Source organism: Periplaneta americana, chromosome 6 (genome assembly GCF_040183065.1).
Source record: "Periplaneta americana isolate PAMFEO1 chromosome 6, P.americana_PAMFEO1_priV1, whole genome shotgun sequence".
Lineage (NCBI taxonomy): Eukaryota > Metazoa > Arthropoda > Insecta > Blattodea > Blattidae > Periplaneta > Periplaneta americana.
The window spans coordinates 97,776,803-97,791,770 of NC_091122.1; the positions used below are offsets into that span (position 1 = coordinate 97,776,803).

General features: G+C 36.1%; 1 protein-coding gene across 5 annotated transcripts in view; it reads right to left on the bottom strand.

Annotated features, from left to right (window-relative positions):
• LOC138701528 (putative uncharacterized protein DDB_G0282133) overlaps window positions 1-14,968 on the bottom strand; it is a 210,261-nt gene that overhangs the window by 174,539 nt on the left and 20,754 nt on the right. For 4 of the 5 annotated variants that reach the window (XM_069828522.1, XM_069828525.1, XM_069828521.1 and 1 more), the window contains exon 2: window positions 7,314-7,366. The gene's annotated coding sequence lies outside the window, so the exon portion shown is untranslated. Of the gene's footprint in view, window positions 1-7,313; window positions 7,367-14,884; window positions 14,935-14,968 lie in introns of those variants that run through there. The other variant, XM_069828523.1, reaches the window with a different exon arrangement.

A 14,968-nucleotide genomic window follows, 5' to 3' on the forward strand; every position in this document is an offset into this window, starting at 1 on the left:
ATGAAAATTAAGAGCACTGAAAATTCAGTGACTGATATACATAAGCTGGATTGCCAGAGATTGAAATGTGATAGTCTTATCACCCAGGCACATGGATGAATTCCATTTTCTTTCACAATGCATTATTTACTAATTCTATATATTTTTAGTCCTTTCATTTCAGTTTGCGACAATATTTAACTACAATTAAGTGTGAACTAAATATGGCCATTGAACAAAATTATAAAATGATAATGGTTTCAATGGCTGAATAAATTAGAACAATGAAGAGAGAGAGATGCAGAAAAAATATCAGTAAGTTAGAAGTAAAAAAAAAAAAAATACAACTCTAACTCATTTGATGAATACTTTTCTTCTATGGTTGCCAGTGCTAGCAGTTTTAATTCCTGTAGATGAACATCATCTTTTCTTGCATCATAAAGCAGAGATAGGTTAGTATTGAACGTTTGGTAATCTAGAGGGTTGACAGGTGGGCAGTATGATTCAATGCTTTCTGGAATGTTAAGGTGGTGTTGGTAATTTTCTCCTATTGTGATTGGTAGTGATTGAGTTTTGAGGTGTTGTTTTGGATCCAAGTGGTATTAAGCCAGGTTTTCAGTTTACAGAAAGAGATGGCAGCCGGTTGAATTTCTGATGAGATCGGAAGATTGCCTGTATATAGTTTTAAGCAAGTGGTTGGGGTATTGTATTGTATTGTATTGTATTTATTAACATTCCATGGTATTCATGCATGCTTACAGCTAGAATATGGAACAAGTCAAAAAACTTAATACTATTATAAAATCTTAATTTATAGTCACAGTCTAGATGAAACATATACAGACGAGATTTACAATATAGTCTACTAGTACAACACATAGTTTTAGTATCAATTTCATGAAGTGTTATTGAATATCATTGTTTTTACTGCACCACATATCAATTTGAGTGCATTATTTTGTGCTGCTTCAAGTTTTTGTAGGGTTGACTTATTTTCTGTGACTAGTACTTCAATACCATATTTTAATGCTGGTTTTATATAAGTCTTATATGTGGTATTCCGTGTATCTTGTGTACTTCCCCATGTAGCTCCAGCTAGTCATTTTAGAAGACTTGTTCTTTTTCCAGCTTTGCTAACCATTGTGGAGGTATGATTCTTTCAGTTTAATTTATTACCCATATATACTTCTAGATAGTTTGTATTTTCACTTTTTGGGAGCTGGCTGTTATTGATTATGAGGTTGAAACTGTCATTGTTATATCGCATTGAAAAGAACTGGTACATTGTTTTTGTGAAATTGATTTCCATGTTATTCTCAAGAGACCATTTGTTAAGGATTTGCAGTACATTGTTCATTGTGGTCGTTATGTTTCATGTTGTTTTCTTTTATTTTTTGCTGAAGTCCATATGACATCATTGGCAAACATGCCTACATTGACATACCACATTTTTTATGGTTCTTGGGAGGTCATTCATGTATATCGTCGTCGTTCCTGCAATAACTCCTATGTGACATATTTATTGATTTTCAGATTTCTGCTTTATTAAATAACTTTAATAATGATACAGCAAATAATAAAATCACCTATATGTAATTATATTTATTTTTTTTTTTTCGAAAATGTAAGAATTCACAATCTCCTATGTACCAATGTCATAGAATGAACAAATGTGTTTTTTCTTCCTACTCAAAAATTTGATATTTTACACATAGGAGTTATTGCAGATACAACGACGATATGTTAAATAAGGAGGGGCTGGAGACTGCTCTTTAGAGTAGTCCTACTTTAGTGTGTTTATATTTTGATTATATTTTTCCATATCTAATCTTTGTCATCTATTGATTTGTGAATTTTATTAACCTTGATAGCATATTTGCTGTTTTTTAGTTTTTGTACTAATTGAGCTCTCCATACAGAATCATATGCTCCTTTAAAATCACTAATGATGGGGATACAATCTCCGAAACATGTCTGATTTTAACAATTAAAGAACCTCGACAAATATATGTGTTCTTACAACTGTTATGATTGTTCATTGTATTTTATTGCATTTCATACAGTATATTTACAAAATTACTCCAGTTAAGAAAAGGTTAAAATTGGTTTGTTCAGGTTTTTGTTATGACTTGCATATTATACACTTTTTTTATAATTTCCTGAGAGTATATAGTATACTATACTATATTATACTTCATACATGATTATGATATAAAATGTATGTGCAGAGACTCGAAGTACAGTATAATATACTTGCATTTGTGCCCTAAGGGTACGGCCACACGAGCTACATTTGTAGCTGGAATTATAGACTGCGTTGAGTTAAATGCAAGCGGCCACACGGAGCAGTAAATGTAGCAAGTTTGGCACATCACAAGGTCGTGTCGCAACTCAAATGGGTCCGGGTCCATTTCCTCTGTGACCTTTACTGCTGCTGGGTGGCCACACGTAGCGACACTGGGTGGCTACACTTGCAGAGCTACAAATGTCGCTGCGATGTGCGGTGTGTCAGTATGTCTGTCATTTCATCTACATATTGCAGCCAGGTCATCATTTCTTGTAACCTGGAAGTATTTGACTTCTCTGCCTTTGGTTTTCTTCACAAGACTGTTGCATCCGAACACGGCACAATCTGGCATTTTGTAGTTTTTAAATCACACGTAGGAAAACCTGTATAAACTTATTTACATACATTTCTTAATTTTACAATAACAGCAAGCAATGATCAGTGATAAAGTCATTTATAAAGTGATATTCGTGTGACTCTTTATTCAACGAAAAACTTTAAAGTTATTAAAATATGCTGTAAAGTTATTCTACAAAAATTCCCTCTCAGTAGACTACCCGCACATAATAATCCTTTATTAGGACAAAATGAATTTTAGAAACAATGAATAACTAATTTCGAGGGAAAAATTGTTCCGGAGCCGGGTATCGAACCCGGGACCCTTGGTTTAACGTACCAACGCTCTACCACTGAGCTACTCGGGAACTCTAACCGACACCGATCCAATTTTTCCCTCTACATCCACAGACCTCAAAGTGGGCTGACAACCGTCAAGCAACCAACTTCGAGTGCACACTAACTCCGTGTGACTTTAATTGTGGTTTTCTGTTAACGAACAGTGACGTGTATTATGCAAATCAAGATTTCAGGTATAACTCCCTGTAAAGTTGATTTGAATAATTTCGAGGGAAAAATTCTTCCGGAGCTGGGTATCGAACCCGGGACCCTTGGTTTAACGTACCAACGCTCTACCACTGAGCTACTCGGGAACTCTAACCGACACTGATCCAATTTTTCCCTCTACATCCACAGACCTCAAAGTGGGCTGACAACCGTCAAGCAACCAATTTCGAGTGCACACTAACTCCGTGTGACTTTAATTGTGGTTTTCTGTTAACGAACAGTGACGTGTATTATGCAAATCAAGATTTCAGGTATAACTCCCTGTAAAGTTGATTTGAATAATTTCGAGGGAAAAATTGTTCCGGAGCCGGGTATCGAACCCGGTGGTAGAGCGTTAGTACGTTAAACCAAGGGTCCCGGGTTCGATACCCGGCTCCGGAACAATTTTTCCCTCGAAATTATTCAAATCAACTTTACAGGGAGTTATATCTGAAATCTTGATTTGCATAATACACATCATTGTTCGTTAACAGAAAACCACAATTAAAGTCACACGGAGTTAGTGTGCACTCAAAGTTGGTTGCTTGACGGTTGTCAGCCCACTTTGAGGTCTGTGGATGTAGAGGGAAAAATTGGATCGGTGTCGGTTAGAGTTCCCGAGTAGCTCAGTGGTAGAGCGTTGGTACGTTAAACCAAGGGTCCCGGGTTCGATACCCGGCTCCGGAACAATTTTTCCCTCGAAATTATTCAAATCAACTTTACAGGGAGTTATACCTGAAATCTTGATTTGCAACGAATAATTACAAAATAAAACTTACGGGCAAGTGTCCGACATGTTAGGCCTATTTGTGATCAATTAATTTTCCTCCTTAAACGAATTAACATTATTGTTACTGGGAATTCCTTATTATGAAATCCATATTATTAAACTTTAAATTTATATTAATATATTTATTTCCGCTTTAGTAATTCCCAAAGGAGACTCAGAGAGTCAAAGAATAGACAAGTCAAAAGACTTTTATCTCCTAACTGACAATAAATAAAGAGTAAATATCATGCAAAAAAAAAAATGTTTGTAATAAAAATACAATCATGTAAAACGAATGGTCAAGCTTTAATTTTTTAGGAATGAGATAGAAAGCGAAAATCAAATGTCATATAAAGGACACACAGATTAAGACTTAAGAACAGTGAAGTAACAAATGAAAGTTATTCATTTTATAGTAGACAATTACAATAATTTAGTGCAATGTAAATTTACAAATGCGTATTGATACATGTGTAAGCTAATTTTAAATACTATTTTCTTTACCTTAATCTTGTTTTTTGTTACTTCACCAGAAGGAAAAGTAAATATCGCCACTAAGTTACCTTCTGGTAATTGAATTTGCAGCCAGACATACAACACCTTGGCATTTTATTCAGGTCTAATGTATTCAAAAATAAAACAAGTGACATTAATGAGTGCAGTGAAATTTGTCTCTCGAATTAGCTACAAGATATCACAATTAGTACCACCCCGCTTATCTTATAGTGTTAGAATATCTTTTCTTTGTCAAAAACTTTATGAGACACTGAGACTGTAACAAATCTAAGATTCACCTTTCAGTTTCCCCCTCCCCCGAAATTTAATAATCTGAGAAACGTGATTTATAAAGTTTAAGAGAACGTAAACTCTGTTTTCTATTGGATAAGATGTACAATGGGAGATAGGCATTATCAAATTTGAAGGAAAACCCGTTTTTTTAATGGTTGAAATTCTCAGTATGTATACGAGTATGTAGTCATAACAACAGAATCAACTTGTGTTTATGAGGGAGTGAAGTAGGGAAAGAGATTGACTTTTAGATGGGAAATTATTATCATGACAGATTTATAACAATATGGTGCCAATAAATATGACATATTTTGTTACGAACAATACGGTGCCAATAAATATTGCATTTATTGCTTCGCTTATGTATAGTCCAGGCTAAGTTGCCCCATGTTTTAACTCTCTTCAAAATATCTGTTTAAAAGTACATACATTTTTCTTCTTTCAATTTCGACCTAAAGAATTCTTCAATAATAAAATGTATACAAAAGCGTTCTAGCAAACCCTTCACAGCGATTTTGGTTGGTAAAAAAATTACAATTTTCTTTTGCAGGATAGACCTCACAAATCAGTATTGTTTATAAATATTATTGTGTTACGAATACATTTCCACTTTGAGTTGCATTTTGGGATATAAGGGTCAAGTTTAATTTGTTGCAACATACAATAAGCATTTTGCAAAATGAAGGAAAAGAGAACTTTTATAATAGATGTGTTTACTTGTACTGTTTTCAAAATATCGTTCTTTCAGAGTACACATTTTTTTCTTTCATTTTCGACTAAAGGTATCCTTCAATAATAAAATCTATACAATAGCGTTACAGTAAACCCTTCACAGCGACTTCATTTGGTAAAAAAAGACAATTCTTTTACAAGACATACCTCTCAAATATGTTACAAACACATTTCATCTTCGAATTATGTTTTAGAGAATAAGGGTCATGTTTAAAACTCCTTAGATGCTTTTTCGTGTATTGACTAGGGAAGAGCATGTCTATTCTGTTGTAAACCCCAATGACTCTTCTACAGAACCACGAGAAATTAGGCCTTCATACAGCATTTCAGCAAACCCTTCACTCACACGGTACTTTTGACTGTTACTGACGAACAATATTGCCTGTTGTAAAATTGACACAGGAATAAAAGTTAACTTTATGGCACTGCTATAAATTTTGTTCTCATATGCATAGCAATTGTGTGTGACCATAATAATGTACAGTTCTAAGATATGTCATAAAAATGGAAGTAGGGTTAAGGAGAGAGGCGGTGAAAAAGGAGATCTTTTAAAGAGCAGTGCTGAGTACTGCAAAACACAAAAGAACTAGCTACAAATGTTGCTAGTGTGACATGTGGCCTCACGTAGTGACATTTAACACAGAAACTGAGCAGTAATTGTCGCGCACGTGTGGCCACCCATTTTGCGACAATTACGGCAGTTACATTTGCAGCAGAAAGCCTGGAAAAATGTAGCTCATGTGGCCGTATCCTAACTGTAACTTGCTAATTTTTTTTTAGCATTTTCTCTCAATTCAGCAACTTTCTTGAAGTGTATAATCATATTGAACTTTAAAAATAAAACAACAAATGTCTCAGGACTCAGGAGGAAGTCTAGGTAGATAGAAAGCAAGTTTTTGTAAGATCTAGAATCAGTGTCAAGTTAGGTTTGATTTGTTTAGGCTTTTGGTATGCCATGCATATACGTTTTTTGGTAGATAGATACAAATCGAGTTTGCATAAAGTCGAGGATCAGTGACAGGTTAGGTTTGGTTTGTTCAGTGTTTTGGCATGCCTTGAATATACACTTTTTAATAGAAAGCGAGTTTTTGTAAGGTCTAGGATCAGTGACAGGTTTGATTTGTTTAGACTTCTGGTATCCCTTCCATATATGGATTTCGTTAGATCTTTTTATTTTTTATTGGTTATTTTACGACGCTTTGTCAACTGTTATGGTTATCTAGCATCTGAATGAGATGAAGGTGATAATGTCAGCAAAACGATTCCAGGGCACAGCATCGAAAGTTATCCAGCATTTGCTCTTAACAGGATGAGGGAAAACCCCAGAAAAACCTCAACCAGGATTTGAACCCTGGCCAGCTCGTTTCACAGTCAGGGATGCTAACCGTTACTCCAAAGTGATGGACCATTTTGTTAGATGTTGTGTTGATGATATCCTATTGTAAATAAGAGCGAAGACTTCTTTTTCCAATGGGCTATCTTGAAATTATGTTGATATCTATTGTAAATAAAAGCAGATGGGATCTTTTTACAATGAGATATTGTGAATTTGTGTTGATGATAATATATTGTAAATGAGAGCGGATGGGTTCTTTTTTTTTTTACAATGGAATATTGTAAAATTGTGTAATTATTGTTTTCATGATAAGTAGTTTTGTTAACTTGTCATATTGTTTTCACATCGACTATGTTGTGACGTCATTGCTGCCATGTTCTGACGTCATTGTTAAACTTTACGAAAATTAAAAAAGAATCCTTTTCTTTTTTTGATGACCCTCAATTGAAGGAAGCTGAAAGAAAGAAATCTTTCTGAACAAAAAAATAATATTATTTGCCAATACAAAACAAATAAAGGCTCTATGCAACACACACTACCTTATGAAGGATTCATCTACAATCACATTCGTCAAGGGTCTCCGCTTTGATACCTGAAAAGAAAATGCAAAAAAGTCATTAAACACCTTGTACAATCAATATGTAGATAAAAAAAAAAAGGTTTTTCAACACATAAAACTTTCCAAAACACAGCATTTTCTAGTTAAGTCTAGAATTCAGATAACGACTTAAGCCACTTCTTACACTCACTCATCTCCAAGTGCATGTGTGATGGATGTACAGGGAAGGCATATAGTCCCGTTACTCCCTATAAATATCTCAAATATACACCTTATTTATGTAATTCCGGTCATAATGCAGACATATATCTATTTTACACTAACTGTGTGTCCTAAGTATCCAAAGGGTCTGTACATCCCCCATCAGTCTCCTCACATAAGATAATGCATCACCAGATTCAGTGTGACATTCGTCTCAGCACTGCTGGTGTATTATGTTGGAAACAGCGTCGCACGGTGTGCAACAATTCATCAATGTTGTTATACCATTTCTGTGTAACAATGCTCTTGATGAAACCCCACAGTGCATTGTCACAGATTGTGTGGTCAGGGCTGCAACGTGGCCATCGAGAGGAGCTGATAAGATAAGTGAACCACGGCCAATCCAGCATTGTGGAAACATCTCATTGAGGTACTCACGAAAAGGAATGGCATAATTGGTCACCTATGTTACTACCGCGCAGCCATGATCTCACAACCAGTGACAATGCACTGTGGGGTTTCATAAAGAGCATTGTTGCACAGGAACGGTATAACACCAATGATGAAATGAAATATGCCATGCGACGCGCTTTCCAACAGATTAAATCAGCAATGCTGAGGTGAATGTCACACCAAACCTGGCGACACATTGTTTTGTGTGAGGAGAATGATGGAGACAAACCTACACTTTGGACACATTTAGTGTAAAGTGAATATATATATGTCTGCATTATGACCGGAATTACATAAATAGTGTGTATATCTGAGGTATATATAGGGGGTAACAGGTGTGTGTGTGTGTGTGTGTGTTTTTCCTATCATTTATTGTCCACATGCCCCATTACAAGCCTTAACTTATAATTGCTTACTGGTTATAATATTAGTGAACTGTATAATCATACGTGATGACATTAGTTATTACTACAATTAGTTTTTAAGCAATACTGTTTTGTTACCATTGAAGAACAATCTAAATATTATTGTTTGAAGTTGTATTTATGCTACTATTAATGTGTGTGTTTTTTTTTAATCTTCATTCACTGCATGTTCCATTACATCCATAGTAATACTACATGCTGATTCTTAATATTGTCATTAATTCCATCCTTAGTTTAATGTCTTTATGTTACATAATTGTACCAATGGTTGAATTTTGTTACTTTCTAATGCAGCGGTTCCCAAACTTTTCCAGCCACGGAGCCCTTTTTGAAACAAAAGTTTCTCATGGAGCCCCAAGAAATGTTTACTTTTTAGTTTTATCTATGTTCTATGAAGCATATTTCACATGATACATAAACGGAAGTATGAATATATAAGAAACAGTAGTAAAAAGTACTGGATATAGGCTAATTTATTTAAATCTACAAAATGATATTAACAAGTAGTTAAGATATTTAAAAAATGTTACAATGTTACATGTACACGCGAAGTTAATGTGAAGAATGTGCCTGTTTCTTGCGACAGAGTTTGTCAATGTCCGGTGTCATAGAAGTCAGTTGATGACGTATATCGTCTTCTGTTTCCAACAAGTTCGATATTTTGTTTTTGTAGCCGTGTACCTCGAAAAGGTCGTTTCACTGAGGTACACAGTACCAAAAGGCAGTGATAGAAATTTAGCTTTTCAACTTAATATCAAAAGATCCTCCCCTAACTTAGCCCAAAATTTGGGAAATGGTTTGCTTTTAAATTATGCCTGACAGTGGTTGTTCGAAACCATGTCTATAAGGACCTCATATCTGAAGCAGTGAGGGCTGCTGGTTTTGACATCACTGGAAATGGATCTACAATCCACTCATATTTCTTTAGAATCGATTCCTGAGTGTCCCTTGGAAAGTATGAATTGATATTTTTAAGCATATTGTCAAGGTGTTCTTAAATTATTGCTATGAATGAGACATTCATTGTTATGTTATTTTCTTCTATCAAGTTTGAAGTCAATGAGAAACATAAGATCCTTATTGTCGACGCTTTCTATGTAGAACGCTATCTTTTTCTTCAGTGCGACAATTTCGTCATTGGCATCAAATATACTCTTCCGTTTACCTTGTATATATGTGTTGAATTCATTTTTGAAAAATTTCTGCCAAGTAACATAATTTGTACAACCATTCCTGATCATTCAAATAATCTGCTAGCAAACTGTTCTAGTAATTCAAAAGTGAAGAAACTTACGTTCGAAGTTCATGTACGAGGCGCATCCAGAAAGTAAGTTTCCCGATTTTTTCCCCTTGAAAGTAAACGTAATTAGCTGTGTCAATTGCGCATGTGTAACAGATCTATGACGTATCAATCATATGCCAGCCGGACAGGTCCCGCCTGGTGCCAGTAGCGTGGCAGCAGTGGTCCGAAATGGAAGCTCTTATTCCTTCTCCCGCCGCCTGCGATGTTCGGTCGGTGATAAAGTGGACAAAGCATTGCGCCAATTGAAATTCATCGGCAGCTCTGTCAGGTCTATGGGCCGAACATCATGAGTAAGCAGATGGTGCGTTGCTGATGTAGGCAGTTTTCCGAAGGTCGTCAAAGTGTCCATGATGAAGAGCGCAGTGGGCGACCGTCCCTCATCAATGATGATTGTGTTGAGCTGGTGCGGCAGTGCATCATGGAGAACCGTCGCTTCACGATTACGGAGCTGAGCAGCCATTTTCCGCAGATATCGCGATCCTTGTTGCATGAGATTGTCACTAAGCGCCTGCTGTTCAAAAAAGTGTGTGCCAGATGGGTGCCGAAAAACCTGACACCCGAACACAAAATGCAACGTTTAGGAGCAGCACTGACATTTCTGCAACGGTATCACGACGACGGCGACGAGTTCCTCGACAGGATCGTCACGGGCGATGAGACTTGGATTTGGCACTTCACCTCGGAAACCAAGCAGCAGTCAATGCATTGGCAGCATAGTGGATCTCCGGTCAGGACGAAATTCAAACAGACGCTGTCGGTACAGAAAGTGATGTGTACGGTGTTCTGGGACAGGAAAGGCTTTCTGCTCATTGACTTCCTTCCAAGAGTTGAAACAGTGAACGCTGACCGTTACTGTGAAACACTGCGAAAATTGCGATGTGCCATTCAAAACAAGAGGCGTGGAATGCTTACTGCAGGTGTTGTGCTCCTCCATGACAATGCTCGTCCACATACAGCTCGGAGCACAGCAGCTGTTTTGAGGGAATTTGGCTGGGAGTTGTTTGATCATCCACCCTACAGTCCTGATCTTGCTCCCAGAGATTTTCACGTTTTCTAGAACCTCAAGAAATTCCTGTCCTCCGGTGAGCGTTTTGGCAACGACGAAGAGCTGAAGACGTATGTCACACGCTGGTTCCATTCACAGGCGGCAGAGTTCTACGACAGAGGGATACAAAAGTTGATCCCACGATACGACAAGTGTCTCAATTCTGTTGGTGGCTATGTTGAAAAATAGCTGAAACATTGCTGTACCAGTTGCCAAAAAATGTTTTCCTGAAAGTGTGTGTTCTTTTTTTTTTTAAAAAAATTGGGAAACTTACTTTCTGGATGCGCCTCGTAATCGGGACAGCGCTTTACCGCGCGATAACCATCGCACTTCTGTGTGTAATATTAATAACAATAACTTGTGCATACTACCCATATCTTCACACAGGATTTAAGTAGCCTACACTGCGAAGGTCGTGCCTTAAAAAAGTTGATAATTTTGAAGGAGTTGTCTAATACCTGCTTTAATAACGCTGGCATTTTTTCGTTGCGAGAGCGTGTTGGTGTAGTACACAGTGACTACTTGTGCAGTTTTTAAACCTTCCTTGATCTTTGTAACAACGCCAGCAACAAGACCTACCAAGGCCTTTTCGCCATCTGTGCACACGTCAATGCAATTGTCCCACGGTATCAAGTTTTCAATGAAGAAAAAAAGAATTTCAGTACGCTTGTATAGGATGGCAATGGCTGCAGAACAAAATATTTCATGAAAGAACCTGAAAATTCATACCACACAAACATCATTAACATAGCTAATCCGGCAACGTCCGTGGATTTGTCAAGTTGTACAGAAAATTTCGTTTAACTGATACGGGAAATCATGATATTTTTTACGTCTTTTCATATATTCTGGATTCGATTATGCAGTGTTATTTGATAAGGGCACAATGGAAATCAAGTTTGCAGTTTTCTTGTCCACCATGCACTTCACTACCTTCACTAATAGTGGTGTCATAAGAGTTTCAGCAAGGGTGAGGTTTACTAGCAAGAGCCTGGTCATGACTAACCAAGTACAACGTTTTCAGTGCTTTCTCGTTTGTTTTTACACGAGGTAAAATTTTTGTCTGAACTGCATGGAGTTCGTCACTTTTTCTTTCGAAGTAGTCTGCAGTTTTAGTTGTGATTTTTTGAATTGAGAAATGCCGTATAAGCTTGGCAGGGAACATAGAACTATTGGGAAAAACTTTGTTACATATCACCAGACATCAGATTCTAGGGCAAATGCCTATTTTGTTTCTTTAGGAGAAAAGTAAAAATAATTATTAATATTTGTGTTTCATGGAAATTGAAAGGTATTCAAAGAGTTTTATAGTGCCCTAAAATGCCCTAAAACGGTTATTAGAGCCTAATTTGTTAATATTCGCCTAAAAATGCCTAACTCACTGTAAAGTTTCGCATTTTACTCTTACTTTTTATAATTTATACATGCATTCACTGCGAAATTTAAGGCATTTAAGAAGTGGAAAGTTTTCTTCACACCGGCCATGAAACCATTGATAAAGGAAACAAAATGTTTTGAATCTCACGACACTCGCAATGGATTTCACCGAATTTAACATGTTTGGAGGCATAAATGCCGACAAAGAACCAACCTTAGTTTTGAAGCAGGCAACAATCACAACATGTGCTGCTACCGATTCAGAGATATACTATACTATAAAAATGACTGTTTTCGGTCTGAAACCGATTAGCTGTACTGCCCTTCAGAGTGTCATAAAATCACAATTTTTGGAGAAAGTGTTTTTGAAATATTTATGAAAAATCGTAAAACTGCGAATTAGTAGGGTAAACCGTTACAAAATATTTAAAAGAATGGCCCTCCTAGTGTTAACACTACCAGGAAATGCAACAATAAGTGGAACTTTGTATTTTTGTCCAATTGAATCTCAATAACAACGGTTCATTTGAATGCTCGTTAACAGTTGCTCTTTCCCTCACCTTATTTGTGTTGAGAAGTTTTGAGCGGTAGGACGTTTTCCTGTGAAGTTTAATGCGATAATGCCGAAAAATATAAGTGCAAAATCTACATTGATCCGGCAATGGCTAACAGAATATTCAGAATTCACTTATGATGGAAAAATAATATTCTGCAAGATTTGTAGCAAACAGGTATGTAACAATAGTTGAAATATATAAATTCTATTAATTTTAATGAGTAGGCCTATAATATTTATACATTGACTGAGCTATCCTGAGGTATAATTCTTTTTAAGACCACTACACTTTAACCTTTTAAATTCCGATAGTTAAAGTATTTGCAGGTCATTAAAATTTTGATTGTTCGAACCCACTAACTTTGTGATAGAAATACGGCAATACAACAATTAGGATTTTATTTTAATTCAGTTTACTTTACATTTTTAGATTTCGCAAGAAAAGAAGTGCCACCTAAAGCAGCATGTGCAAGGAGCGGCTCATAAGGCTAAAGCTCAGCAGAAAAATCAACTGCAACAAACTTTACTTCATCCAATCTCAGCAGCAATTTCTATGCTGATTTAACCAGAGCATTTGTTGCTGCTAACATTCCCTGGAATGCAATTGAAAATCCGGTTTTAGGACAGTTTTTACAAAAATACTGCAAACAAAATATCCCATCTGAGTCGACCCTAAGAAAAAATTATTTAGACAGAATATACAATGAAACTTAGCTTCCATTCGGGAGGATATAGGTGATTCTTACATATGGGTCTCTGTGGATGAAACCTCAGATCCTATGAATAGGTATATAGCAAATATGGTAGTAGGAAAACTTAGACCTGATGGACCTTCGATTCCACACCTCATATGTGTTAAGGAACTTTCGAAAGTCAATAGCCAAGCCATTGCTCATTTTGTAAATAAAGGCCTACAGTCTTTATACTCAGGTAATATAGACGATTCTAAAGTTCTGTTGTTTTGTACTGATGCCGCCTCATACATGGTTGCTGCAGCTCCACTTCTTAAAACATTTTATCCTAACCTCACGCATGTAACCTGTCTAGCACATGGCCTTCACAGGGTTTCTGAAACAATCCGGAATGAATTTCCTCTTGTCAATTCGTTTATTTCTAACACAAAAAAATGTTTTTGTAAAGCCCCATCCAGAATTTCAATATTCAGATAGAACTTTCCAGATATCCCACTCCCACCTCAGCCGGTTGTTACACGATGGGGAATCTGGATTCAGTCAGTGGTGTATTATTCTAAGTATTTTAAAGAAGTGGTCACAGTTATTGATAAATTACCTGAAACTGATAGTGCAGCGTGTGTGAAAGCAGTGAAAGATTGTCTGAATGGCTCACGAGTGAAAAACGATATTGCCTACATAACATCAAACTTTTCTTTCATACCTGCAAGCATTGAACAATTAGAACGTGAAAAACAATCTCTTTGTAGCCAAATAGCAAAAGTAAAGGAAGCTCAAGTGAACATACATTCTGCTTTGGGCGAAACTGGGGAAAAAGGTTAAAAATAAGTGGGACAACGTATTAAATAAGAATGTAGGATTTTCATTGTTGGAAAAAGTATCAAGAGTGATATCGGGGGAAAGTGTAAATGTTCCAGTAAGTATTGATGTTTCTATTGTACCTAATTTAAAATTTGCGCCTCTCACATCAGTTTCGGTTGAAAGAAGTTTTTCTGCTTTCAAAATGATTCTCAGTGACAAAAGGCAAAGGTTAACTGTGGAGAATTTAGAAAAAATTCTGGTGGTGTACTGTGCAGATAATTATAATAAAGTCTGAGCATGGAACTGAATTTCAATAACTTAAAATGAGTAATCTTGATATCAATAATCATTATTTCATTAGTTTCAATATATTAAATTTGTGAAGCTCTGTTTATAAATATAATATAGTATTCTTTTTTAATGTTTAAACATTTTTTTTGTGCGTATTTTAGTGTATAACTAAAAATTTCAGTGAAAGAAATAAGTATGATACCTTGATGTGCCTAAAATGCCTATTTTCATTAAAATAGAGCCTAATTTTACAAATTTTGAGCTTATTTTAGGCGCCTAAAACTGCAATTTTTAGTGCCTAAAAATCCGATGTCTACATATCACACACTGTGGACGTTCATCAGCAAACTCAGTGAATCCCATGTCAAAATATAAATCACAATATGTTTGTTTGTTACTTTCAATACCTCTACACTAGGCATCGTAGACTCTGAGACAGGATCATGTTCAACATATTCCGAACTCAATTCCCAGGAATTCGCACTATCTTC